A 14,093-nucleotide genomic window follows, 5' to 3' on the forward strand; every position below is an offset into this window, starting at 1 on the left:
AAAGCTAGCTTGATCAAAAGGAGTTTTGTTGCACTTCCCTGGCTGTCCAGTGGTTAAGATTCCACGCTTCCACTACAGGGGGCACAGGTTTGATCCCTGGTCGGGGAACTAAGATCCCATATGCCACGTGGTGTGGCCAAAAAAATTTTTTTTTTTAAAAAAAGGAGTTGTGTTAGTCATGGAGGTATCAAAAAGCAGTCACAGAAGCAAACACTGGCAATGGCCATCCAAGCACTGTATTAAGAAAATGAATCTTGGCAATGGGCTTGAGTATTCAGGCCATTTGACAAGGCCATTCCTACTGTGAAAGTTAATACATCACACAGTGTAGTCTGATGCCTTCAGTCTTTCTAGTAGTATAATTTACTTTTCAAATCCCAAGTTCCACCCTGTGGTAGGCTGAAAAATGCACCTCACAAAAAAGATATCCAATCTGAATCCCAGGAATCTATGAATATTACCTTATATAGCAAAAAAAAAAAAAAAAAAAGGTGGGGGAGGGCTTCGCAGATGTGATTAAATTAAGGATTTTGAGATAAGGAGATTATTTTGGATTATCTGAGTGGGCGCTAAATGCAATCAAATGTATCCTTACAAGACAGAGAGAAAGGGAGATTTCACATTACAAAGAGGAGAAGACAGTGTGAAGATGGAAGCGGAGACTGGAGAGATGCTGTCACAAGCTAAGGAGTGCTGGCAACCACCAGAAGCTGGAAAAGGCCACGAATAGATTCTCCCTTACATCCTCTGAGGGGAGTGCTGCTTTGCTGCACCTTAATTTTGATCCAGTGATAGTGATATTGGATGTCTGAGATCCAGAACTGTGAGAAAGTAAGTTTTTGCTGTTTTAAGTCACCATGTTTGTGGTAATTTGTTACAGCAGTCATGAGAAACATGTATGTTCACTAAGTGACCTGAATATAATTTGGTGAACCAAATTAGGAGCAATGTTTGTGGGAAGGTAGAGCACTGGTTGTGCTGACCCAAATATTTTGTTTCTCATGGTAGATGAGAAATGACTAGAGTCATTCAACAAACAAACCTATATTGTGTTTCATTATGTGTATCAAGAACCAGGAATTCAGATATGAATAAGACTAGCCTTATTTCTTCTGCCATGAGGAGCTCCCATTCTAGCAGGAATAAGTATGTACAAAGTGCAGAAATGTTTATACCAAGGGCGGAAACAAGTGGAACAGAAAACACTATACCTTACATTGTACAAAAGGAACTATAATTTCTGTTTGTATTTGAGTGTTTTAGTATTAATACAGCCTGCACATTATTATCTGGGACATTATTACTAAAGTATTGTTTGTATAATCCAATTAAAACAAGCTTGCCACCCAAGAAGAAACTCTAAGCAGAGGGATTTGCATTAAACAAAAACACACTTGTAATTAATTCTATGTCTGTCTATGTTAATTGCTTGACGAATATATAAGTAGTTTACATAGTGTTGTTCTTCCCAATAATTTCCTTTGTTTCTAAATTAGGTTAAATAGTCCATTCCAATGTCATTAACCTTAGGCCAACCTTCAGGTCAACCTGAACTCAGGATGACCCGTCTTTCTCCAGATCAGTTTTGATGCCTACGTCAGACTAGCCCCTGCTGAGTGTACCAAACTGAGTCATACAGATTGTCAATCAAGTGGTGCTGAAATAGGCAATATCCCTGATTTAGATAGTGCCTGCTAAGGTAGTCTCACATATGCTCAGCAGGACAGGTAAGCCAAACTCATAAATAACTTTATTTTATTTTATTTTTATTTGGCACACGGGCTTAGTTGCTCCGCGGCATGTGGGATCTTCCTGGAGCGGGGATCGAACCCGTGACCTCTGCATTGGCAGGCGGATTCTTAACCACTGCGCCACCTATGAAGCCCCCATAAATAACTTCAATACGTTAGCCTGTGTGATAAGTACCACGAGAGACATATAAGGGGCTATAGAATTTAGAGAAGGAAAGAACCTTTTTCAGTTGGAAGATTCTGAGAACAGTTCACAGATGAATAACTTCTCAGCTGATCTTTGAAGGATGGATAAGACATTTTAAATTAAACTTCAATTTTTTAGTTTATTAAAAATGAGTATTTATTGTAACAAATTTAGAATATAAAAATTACATAAAAGAAAGATCATCTATAATCCCACTACCCAGAAATAAACATCACTAACATTTTGCAGTATTTCTTCTTTGTCTTTCCATGTAACTAAGTGTTCTTCTTAAAAAGAACATAGTTCTTTTTTTAAATTTCTCTATGGAAGTCTATTATATATCATAGTATATTTCATCAATGGCTTGTTTGGGGACATTGAAATTGTATTCTTGGGAATTCCCTGGTGGCCCAGTGGTTAGGACTCTGCACTTTCATTGCTGAGGGCCCAGGTTCAATCCCTGGTTGGAAAACTAAGATGCCACAAGCCGCATGGCATGGCCAAAAAAAGAAAAAAAAAATGTATTCTTTGTTTTTGTTTTACTTTGTCTCATTTTGTTGTTGTAAAAATACTCTTAACAAAACATCTTTGTGACTAAATCTTTACATAACTCCTCGTATTTTCCTTAGGACAATTTCTTGCAAGAATAATTGCTTTGTCCAAAAAAAAAAAAATCTTTTTTAGGCCTCTCATTAACTTTTAAAAAAATTGTGAAAAAATATACATATTTTAACCATTTTTTAAGTAAACATACAGTGGCATTAAGTACATTCACAACATTGTGTAACTATCACCACTATATATTTCCAGAACTTTTTCATCATCTCAAGCAAAAACTCTCTATGCATAAAGCAATAACTCCCTATTTCACTTCTCCCAGCCCCTGTTAATCTCAACTCTACCTATTATCTCTATGAATTTGCCTATTACAGTTACCTCATTTAAGCAGAATCATACAATATTTGTCTTTTTCATCTCTGGCTTCTTTCACTTGCATGTTTCCGAGGTTCATCCATCTTGGAGCATATATCAGAATTTTATTCATTTTATGGCTGAATAACATTCTATTACATGTACATATCACATTTGGGTTTTTCCTGATTTTTGGCTACAGGCCTCTAATATTTTTGGCAATTTGTCCCTACAAGAAGACTTTGACAATTTGCACCACCAAAGTATGAATGTGTCCATTTCTCTGGTACTTATGAACACTATACTAATTTTTAACAACATAATAGTAAAGTATATCTTATTGTTGTTTTACTTTTCATTCCTGATAAAGACACATTTGGAAAAACAAAGATAACAATGCAAGTAAAAAGACAATGGAATGACATCTTTGCAGTTCTGGAAGAAAAAAATGCCAACCTACCCAGTGAAAATTGAATAGTCTGTTTATTTCTGACATGACAAAGTAATCTGACAGGTTAGCTCTCCCACCATTTAATTTTAAAAAACTAGAAAACTGTACAAAATAGATGAACGAACTGTTTTCAGATATTGGACAAAGGCAACACAGGATCACAGTCCCTGAGAGAAAAAGAAAACAAATTACGTGAGCCTTTCAATTATCCCAACTATCTGACCAGAGATACTTGCCAGACAATATCACAGGGATGGGAAATCCAAGCAGAGTACAATGGTTTTGCTGAGATGAAGGGACAGAGATTAGATTTTGGGAAGGCTGAAGAGGTGTGATTTTGTGGAAGAGAGTAACTAGAGAGAAGAGAGCTATGCGAAGAAAGAACTTTGCAAATTTTCATAGTGGCCTTGTGAGTCTTTGACTGAACAATAGACTGCCCATGCATGGGCGTGAGAGGGGAGACTCCATGAAACTGGCCAAAAATCAACTATCAGGTAAAAATCAACTGCTGAAGAATTACAAAGTGAATAATTACTGGCACTTACACAGGGATGGAACAATTAGAGTTCCAACCAGCCAGACTGAAGAGACCTTGTTAAATACTCAGAGCACTCAGTAGAGACCTCAAAAAAGCTCCACCTTAAGAGAAGGGCTCCTACAAGCCCGAGAGTAAAGCTACTCTATACCTACCCTAACAAATTTTTTTATATAAATTTATTTATTTATTTATTGGCTATGTTGGGTCTTCGCTGCTGCACATGTGCCCTCTCTAGCTGCAGCGAGTGGGGAGCCACTCCTCATTGCAGTGTGTGCACTCCTCACTGCGGTGGCTTCTCTTGTTGCAGAGCACAGGCTCCAGGCACGTGGGCTTCAGCAGTTGTGGCACACAGGCTCAATAGTTGTGGCTTACGGGCTTCAGAGTGCAGGCTCAATAGTTGTGGCACACTGGCCTAGTCACTCTGCAGCATGTAGGATCCTCCTGGAGCAGAGACTGAACCCATATCCCCTGCATTGGCAGGTGGACTCAACCACTGCACCACCTAGGAAGGCCCCCTAACAAAGTTTAAAAACATGCCTCAAAAGTGTCAAGCTGATATTCAAGTAAATTAGCTGCCTGCCAGGACAAAGCCCAACACTCTTTAGAGGAAGGAAATAAAATCCAGAAACTCAACAATGTAACATTAAAAATGTCCAGCATCTAATAGGAAATTACTAGACATGCTCCTTGCAACCACCAAATAAATAAATAAGTAAATAAAATAAAAAAGGAAAATGGGATCTCTAGCCAGCAGAAAAATCAGACAATAAAAATAGACACAGAAAGGACAGAAATTATGGAATTAGTGGGTAAAATTTTTTCAACACCTATTATAAATTCAAGAGAAAAGAAAACTATAAGTAAAATGAGGAAAGAAATAGAGACTACAAAAAGGAAATGAAAAATACCACTGTATGGCCTTAATAGCAAATTAGACATGGCAGTTGAAAGATCAACGAAACTGAAGACATAGAAATAAAAACTATCTAAAGTGAAGCATAGAAAGAAAAGAAAACTGGGGGTAAAAAATGAACAAAGCCTCTGTGACCTGTTGGAAAATATCAAGTACACTACCATACATGTGATTGGGAGGACTGAAAAACAAGAGGAACAGAAAAGAATATTTGAAGAATAATGGTAAAAAATTCACCATATTTAATGAAGAAAATATCAACACACCCAGATCCAAAAAGTTTGATGAAACACAAGCAGTATAAACACAAAGAAAACTGTATGAAGACATAGCATTAATAAAATGCTGAAAACCATTGAGAAAAAGGGCATCTAAAAAGAAGCCGGAGAAAGAGATCATTACATACAGGGAAGCAGATATAAGAATAACCATTAACTCTCATCAGAAACAATTCAAGACAGAAAACAATGGAATGATGCCTTTAAAGTACTAAATGAAAAAGGAATCAATCTAGAATTCTATACCCAGTGGAAACACCCATCAAAAATGAAGACAGGAGGGCTTCTTAGGTGGTGTAGTGGTTGAGAATCCGCCTGCCAAAGCAGGGTACACAGGTTCAATACCTGCTCCGGGAAGATCCCACATGCCGCGGAGCAACTAAGCCCATGCACCACAACTATTGAGCCTGTGCTTTAGAGCCCGCAGGCCACAACTATTGAGCCCATGTGCTGCAACTACTGAAGCCCATGTGCCTGGAGCCCGTGCTCCACAACGGGAGAAGCCACGGCAATGAGGAGCCTGCGCACCACGACAAAGAGTGGTCCCCATTCACTGCAACTAAAAGAAAGCCTGTGCACAGCAAAAAAAAAAGACCCAACACAGCCAATAAAATTAATTAATTGATTAATTTTTAAAAAATGAAGACAGGTGACTTCCTTGGTGGTCCACTGATTAAGAATCTGCCTTCCAATGCAGGGGACGTGGATTCCATCCCTGGTCAGGGAAATAAGATCTCATATGCCACAGGGAACTAAGCCTGCACTCACAACTAGAGAAGCCTGTGTGCCGCAATGAAGCAAAGACCCAGAAGAGCCAAAAAATTAAAAATTAGGGACTTCCTAGGTGGTGCAGTGGTTAAGAATCTGCCTGCCAACACAGGGGACACGTGTTCAATCCCTGCTCTCAGAAGATCCCACGTGCCGCAGAGCAACTAAGCCTTTGTGCCACAACTATCAAGCCTGCACACTAGAGCCCATGAGCCACAACTATTGAGCCTGTGTGCCACAACTACTGAAGCCCACGTGCATAGAGCCCATGTTCCACAACAAGAGAAGCCACCACAATGTGTGGCCTGTGCAATCAGGAGCGGCACCTGCTTACTGCAACTAGAGAAAGCCGAAAGCCTGTGCACAGTAATGAAGACCCAACGCAGCCAATAAACAGATTGATTAAATAAATAAATAAATAAATAAATAAATAAATAAATAAATAAATTTATTTGAAAATTTAAAATGAAGACAAAAAAGAAATTTTAAGACAAACGAAAGTTGAAAAATAATGTATCACTTGCATTACAAGAAACATTAAAGGAGGTTCTTCAGATTGAAGAAAGATGATACCAAGTGGAAACAGATCTACACAAAAGAATTAAGAGCATGGAAATAGTAAACATGTGGATAAATATAAAAGACATTTTAAAAATTGTTTAGGGAGGTCCCTGGCAGTCCAGTGGTTAGGACTCAGTGCCTTCACTGCTGTGGCTGGGTTCAGTCCCTGGCTGGGGAACTAAGATCCCTCAAGCTGCACAGTGTGGCCAAAAAATATTGTTTAAAAATCATCAATTCTTCAAGACAAAAATAGTACTAATATATAGTGGGATATAATATATGTGGAAGTAAAACGTGTGACAACAATAGTTAAAAGGTTGGGAGAAGGGAAAATGGAAGTATGCTTTTGTACAGTTTTTACTTTATATATGAAACATAACATTATTTGAACATAGAATGTGATAAGTTAAAGATGCATATGGTAAACCCTAGAGCAAATACTGAAGAAAATAAATATAATTAATAATAGGAGATAAAATGAAATACTAAAAATACTCAGTCCAAGGTCAGAAGGAAGAAAGGAGCAAAAATAGATAGGAAAAGGACAAGTAGAAAACAAACAGCATGGTGGTTGGGACTTAAACGTGACCATATCAAATAGAATTGTCTGTTTATGGACTTTGCCTATCTTTCTATTGGAGAGGTTGTCTTTTCATGTTGATTTGCAAGAGCTCCTTATATAATAAAATATAAAGATTTTGTTATATATGTTTTCTGCCTTTACAGTTATGCTCAGGAAATCTTTCCCTGCCCAAAATAAATACATAGCATTTTGACAAGGAAGATGAGATTACTATAAACTTATACACTGACTCAGGGTACTGAAAATAGAATTACCAGATGATCCAGCAATCCCACTCCTGGGTATATAATTCAAAAAGATACATGCACCCCTATGTTCAGGGCAGCATTATTCACAACAGCCAAGAAATGGAAACAACCTAAATGCCCATCAACAGATGAATGGATAAAGAAGATGTGGTACTTACACAAAATGGAATACTACTCAGCCATAAAAAAGAATGAAACAATCCCATTTGCAGCAACATGGATGCAACTAGAGATCATCACACTAAGTGAAGTAAGTCAGAAAGAGAAAGCCAATACCATATGATATGACTTAAATGTGAAATCTAAAATATGGCACAAATGAACCTATCTATGAAACAGAAACAGACTCATAGACATAGAGAACTGACTTGTGCTTGCCAAGGGGGAGGAGAGTGGGGGAGGGATGGACTGGGAGTTTGGGGTTAGTAGATGCAAACTATTACATACAGAATGGATAAACAACAAGGTCCTACTCTATAGCAAAGGGGACTATATTCAATCGCCTAGGATAAACCATAATGGAAGAGAATATAAAAAAGAATGTATATATGTGTATGACAAAGTCACTTTGCTGTACAGCAGAAATTAACACAACATTGTAAATCAACTATACTTCAATAAAAAATCAATTTTAAAAAATTTAAATATTGAGGAAGCATGAGCTGTATTTAGGAAATAAATATTGAGTAGGCGAGTTTAGCTATAAAAGGCACTTAAGGGAATCACAGAATATAAGGTAGAAAGAGCAATTCAGGACCAAAACATTGAGTGCTATCTCAGTCTATTCAGGCTGCTATAACAAAATACCACAGACTGGATAGCTTATAAACAACAGAAATTTTTTGCTCACAGTGGAAAAGGCCACTTAATTCCCACAGAAGTAGGGAATTAAGAGGTAGAAACTACTATGTATGAAATGAACAAACTACAAGAATATATTGTACAGGGACTTCCCTGGTAGCGCAATGGTTAAGAATCCGCCTGCCTATGCAGGGAACATGGGTTCGATCCCAGGTTGGGGAAGATCCCACATGCCTCAGAGCAACTAAGCCCATGCGCCACAACTACAGAGCCCGCAAGCCAAAACCACTGAAGCCCATGCACCACAACTACTGAGCCTGAGTGCTGAAACTGTTGAAGCCCACACGCCTAGAGCCAGTGCTCCACAACAAGAGAAGCCACCTCACTGAGAAGCCCATGCACTGCAAGGAAGAGTAGCCCCCACTCACCACAACTAGAGAAAGCCCACATGCAGCAACAAAGACCCAATGCAGCCAAAAACAAAATTTTAAAAAGTAAAGAGGGACTTCCTAGGTGGCACAGTGGTTAAGGATCCACCTGCCAATGCAGGGGACACGGGTTGGAGCCCTGCTCCAGGAAGAGCCCACATGCCTCAGAGCAACTCAGCCCGTGCACCACAACTATTGAGCCTGTGCTCTAGAGCCCGAGAGCCACAACTATTGAGCCCATGTGCCACAACTACTGAAGCCCTCGTGCCTAGAGCCTATGCTCCACAACAAGAGAAGCCACCAAAATGAGGAGCCTGTGCACCACAATGAAGAGTAGCCCCCACTTGCTGCAACTAGAGAAAGCCCATGTGCAGCACTGAAGATAAATAAATTTATTGAAAGAAAAATAAAGAAAAATCTAGTTTTGAAAAAAGAATATATTGTACAGCACAGGGAATATAGTCAATAGTTTATAATAACTATAAATGGAGCATAACATTTTAAAATTGTGAATCACTATGTTGTACACCTGAAACTTACATAATATTGTATTTCAACTATACCTTGATAAAAAAGAAAAAGTTATTGCTCACAATTCTAGAGGCTGGAAGTCTGAGATCAGGGTGCCAGCATGGTCAGGTGAGGGTCCTTTTCCAGGTTTCAGGCTTCCTGTATCCTCACACGGTGGAAGGGGCTCAGGAGTTTGTGGGGTCTCTTTTTTAAGAGCATTAATCCCATTCAGGAGGGCTCCACCCTCATGACCGAATCACCTCTCAAAGGTCCCACCTCCTAATACCCTTTGGGGGTTAGGATTTCAACATATGACTTTGGGGGGACGTGAACATTCAGACCATAGCAACTGCCTTAATTATCTAATGAATAAGCTGATCTCCATTGGATAGACCAACGGGAACCCACTAAAGGTGGTTGGTTGGTGAAATGATACCATCAACACTGGGCTTAAGGGAAGTAAATCTTGTTGAAGATCAAAGTGCGTGGCACTAACTGGGGAAGTGGGTAGTGGAGAGAGATCTAAGTTGGAGACCAGTCAGAGTGCTTTTGCAGTAGTTCAGACAAGTAGATAATGAATAAGGATAAAAATTATATGACTAAAAAAAATTATATGACTACTGTAAAAACCAATAACCTCAGGCTTCTTTCAGTTTTTGGTTTTAGATAAATTGAATCTGAAGCACCAGCATCCAAATAGGAGATATTGAATAGGCAGGTTTTAGAGGTGGTCGGGTTAGAGCAATTTGAGAGTTATTAGCACAGAGGTAATTATTGAAATCACAAGAGTAAATGGGGACTTCCCTGGTGGCGCAGTGGTTAAGAATCCACCTGCCAATTCAGGGGACACAGTTTCAATCCCTGGTCCAGGAAGATCCCACATGCCATGGAGCAACTAAGCCCATGTGCCACAACTACTGAGCCCACATGCCACAACTACTGAAGCCCGTGTGCCTAGAGCCTGTGCTCCATGACAAGAGAAGCCCACACACTGCAATGAAGAGTAGCCCCCACTCGCTGCAACTAGAGAAAGCCTGTGTGCAGCAACAAAGACCCAATGCAGCCAATACATAAATTAAAAAAAAAAAAGACTAAATGAAGTCACCAAGCGAGACTTGGTACAGCAGAAACTTGTAGATTTCTAGAACTTTAGAGGACTCCTACTCATCCTTCCAGACTCAGCCTAGTCATCTCCTCTGGGGAGGCTTCCCTGATTACCACCTACCTGTCCCCACCCGCACAGGTAGGGGACTTAGGAGTCCCTTCTGTGCTTCCACTGCACTCTGTGCATGCCCCTAATAGAGTATCTTTCACACTTTATTGTTGTTGAGTGTTTGCCTCTTTGTTTTTCTTGAAGTTCTAGCAGGGAGATACCAAAATTTATCCAAATTTGGGTTCTCCTGGCCTATAGAAGCCTCTTGAAAAATGTTTGCTGAATTTAATCAAATTCCATGTCTTGCTGCTTTCCCGAAACAGAGATCCTTTAACATCTCTCTCCCCTCCTCTCAGCCAATTCTATTACCGCCACTCAGCCAGTTATCTATTGGGGAGTATAATCTCCTTCCCTTCCACTGCAGTTCAGCATCTTCTTTGATCTCCAGAAGAGAATGGAAAGCATTACTGTTTCTTTTGAGAGATGGCATAAGTGACAAAAAAGAGGTACCCTCTCCATCCCAGATTCTCTATGCTCCTCAATTTATAGCACTAGGTTATAGTTGGGGAGGTAATGGAGATCTACATACCCCATCCTGGAGTGTCTGGGAGCCTGAAGAGAAAAGATTTTCTAGCTAAGTAAACCTATCTGCTAATTTCAAAACAAGCTGGAGTCTAGGGACAAGATAAGTTGCAAGTATTGACCCCTCACAGTACCACCTAGTGGACAGTAAGAAACTAACACACGGATTCTGAGCCGGTGAGGGTAAAAGGCCAATCCTAAAATAATTCACTTCTGGATCCCTAGAATCTTTGCTGTTTACACATTAGGAGAGAGGATTCCTCTGCAAGGAGGAAAGAAATACTAAGTAAATAGTGGTATAGTCTCAGGATTAAAAAGAAAGCCAAGGGCTAATGTACTTCACCATAAGCTGTAAGGGTCCTTGGGGAAATAATTAAACTAATATCCTTCTCTCCCACCCAACGCGAATGTAAAGACCAGAAGCAAAGTGTGTGATGCCTCAGCTTCTCAGTATTGATTTTATCAGTGGCTTTGAAATTTGTTTTCCTGCATATAAAGGTAAGGAAAATATCTTACATTCTAACCCAATACTCACATAGTATATATCTGAAACAAAATTATCATGAGACATATTTACTCCTATCAAGCATCAGTCTCTGCTCTTTTCTATTATATTCTATTAAAGAAACAATACTGGGACTTCCCTGGTAGCACAGTGGTTAAGTATCTGCCTGCCAATGCAGGAGACACGGGTTCGAGCCCTGGTCCAGGAGGATTCCACATGCCACAAAGCAACGAAGCCCATGGGCCACAACTGCTGAGCCTGCACTCTAGAGCCTGCCAGCCACAACTACTGAAGTCCGTGCGCCTAGAGCCCATGCTCCACAACAAGAGAAACTACCACAATGAGAAGCCTGCACGCTTCAATGAAGAGTAGCCCCCCCACCCCCGCTCACAGCCCGCATGCAGCAACAAAGACCCAACACAGTCAAAAATAATTAATTAATTAATTAATTAATTAAAAAAATATTGGGGGACTTCCCTGGTGGTCAGGGACCTAAATCCCACATGTATGCCACAAGTAAGAAGCCAGCCTGCCACAACTAAGGAGCCTGAGAGCCACAGCTAAAACTCAGTGCAACCAAATAAATAAATAAATATTTAAAAAAGAAACAAAGAAACAATACTGGTCACAAGTTTCTAAACCAATTTCATAACCCACATATAGAAAAACACTTTGTGCAAATTTTCATTCTATATCAAGTGATTAACTTTAATTTTATATAAGGATATGCTCCTACAAAATTGAAAGCAAATTGGGACTTCCCAGTGGTCCAGTGGTTAAGACTCCGAGCTTCCACTGCAGGGGATATGGATTTGATTCCTGGTCTGGGAACTAAGATTTCGCATGCTTCATGGCCAAAAAAAAAAAGAAAATTCAAAAATTGAAACCAAATTTACCACATATCTTTCATGCTGCCAAGCCTTTGTACATACTTATCCTCCCCTACCTGTCTTTCTTGAGATGTTAGTCATGGTCTTCTTTAAGATCCAACTCCACTATTAAGTGTCCTCATCCCACCAGTCAGAATAAACTGTTTCTTTCTTAGCTCTCCCTCAAGTCATTGCTGATACCTCCACCACAGCACTTAGTGAAATCTGACTAGTACGTAGTGATTTACATGACTTAACAGCTTCCTTAAATGAAGGTTCTACAACGTGTAAAATTGTGTAAAATGTGTTCATAATTGCATCCCTCCAGACTAGCCCAATGATTGATAGGACTCAACAGATACCAAAATAAACTTCAAACCACTAAAGATCTGGGAAATTTAAAGGTTTACTTAGGTAAATACTGCCTGCGGTAAATACTATGCTTTTGAAAAGCAAATAATCTCTCTTTAGTAATGACTTTTAAAGTATAGATTCCTCTATAACATCTGAACTTATAAAGTATCAGATACCTACTTATAAGCCAATCACGTCTTATTTAACATTTTTATAATTGCATAGAGGTATTACACAAGGGAACTTGGGCTTTTGGTCTCACACTGAGGTGCCCAATCAAGGTCTCATCACCTGCTCAGGTGTGCAAGGCACACATTTTTCCCTCATCTTCTGTTGCACCACACGGTTTGTGGCTTCATTTGTTCAGCCAAATATTTGAGAATTTACTATACTGGGCACCGGGATGCAATGATAATAAACAATCCCAATGCTCGAGGAGCACATGATCTAATAAGGAAGAGGAGGCTACCAAGAAAACAAGTGTGATGATTGCCACCACAAGTAAAAGCGTGGAGTGTTAAGGAATCAAGTTAAGAAAGACGCCTAAATTAATATTTGAGGGTAATAAAAGTCTTCCCGGAGAAGATAACGTTTAAGCAGAGAGCCTAAAGCTAAGAAAGAGTTGATTAGGGAGAAGGGGACAGGAAGAGTATTCTAGGCAGAGGGACCAGCAGAGGCAAAGGACTAAGGTTCAGAGAGAATATGGCTCATTCAATGAACTGAAAGTAGTTCAGTAGAGTTGGAGCAGTTTGACCAAAGTTAAGGAATGGCAAGAAATAAAGCCAGATTGGATGGGACCTTAAGAGTCAGGCTAAGAACTCTGAACTCTTCAGGGACTTCCCTGGTGGCGCAGTGGTTAAGAATCCGCCTGCCAGTATAGCGGACACGGGTTCGAGCCCTGGTCCAGGAAGATCCCACATGCGGCAGAGCAACGAAGCTGGTGAGCCGCAACTACTGAGCCTGGGCCCTAGAGCCCATGAGACACAACTACTGAGCCCACATGCCACAACTACTGAAGCACGTGCACCTAGAGCCCGAGGTCCGCAACAAGAGAAGCCACCGCGATGAGGAGCCCTGGTACCACAACAAATAGTAGCCCCTGCTCTCCACAACTAGAGAAATCCTGCACAGCAATGAAGACCCAACGCAGCCAATAAGTTAATTAATTAATTAATTAAAAAAAAAAACTTTGAACTCTTCAGATAGTTCATTGAGGCTGACTTCCCTTCCACTGGTTTCTATTCTGGCAGCTGGCTAGAAATAAAGAATGTGACAAGTGAAAGTGTGGAAATCAGAAGATATGCAAAAAGTAAATGACAGCTCTTCTTGGCTGTAAATCCCTCTTCCTGTATCATTAGTTTGGCCCACAATGCCCTCTTGGGGTGGCATCTGAGAAGGGACAATTTCAAAAGAGCTGTCTGGGGAACTCCTTGGCAGTCCAGTGGTTAGAACTCAGCGCTTTCACTGCAGTGGCCCAGGTCCAATCTCTTGTCAGAGAACTAGATCCCACAAGCTGTGCAGCGTGGCCGAAAAAAAGAAAAAAAAGAAAAAATTAGGTCAATGATCTTCAGAAATAACAGTAAGGGAGATACTAGGGCCCCATTGTTATGCAGCACAATAATGATGATACATGTAAACTAATACAAAATTAAATTTGTTTCATTTCTAAAAAAATATTTATCTCATTTATTTATTATTTAT

This window comes from Hippopotamus amphibius, chromosome 12, assembly GCF_030028045.1.
Source record: "Hippopotamus amphibius kiboko isolate mHipAmp2 chromosome 12, mHipAmp2.hap2, whole genome shotgun sequence".
In the NCBI taxonomy this organism is placed as follows: domain Eukaryota; kingdom Metazoa; phylum Chordata; class Mammalia; order Artiodactyla; family Hippopotamidae; genus Hippopotamus; species Hippopotamus amphibius.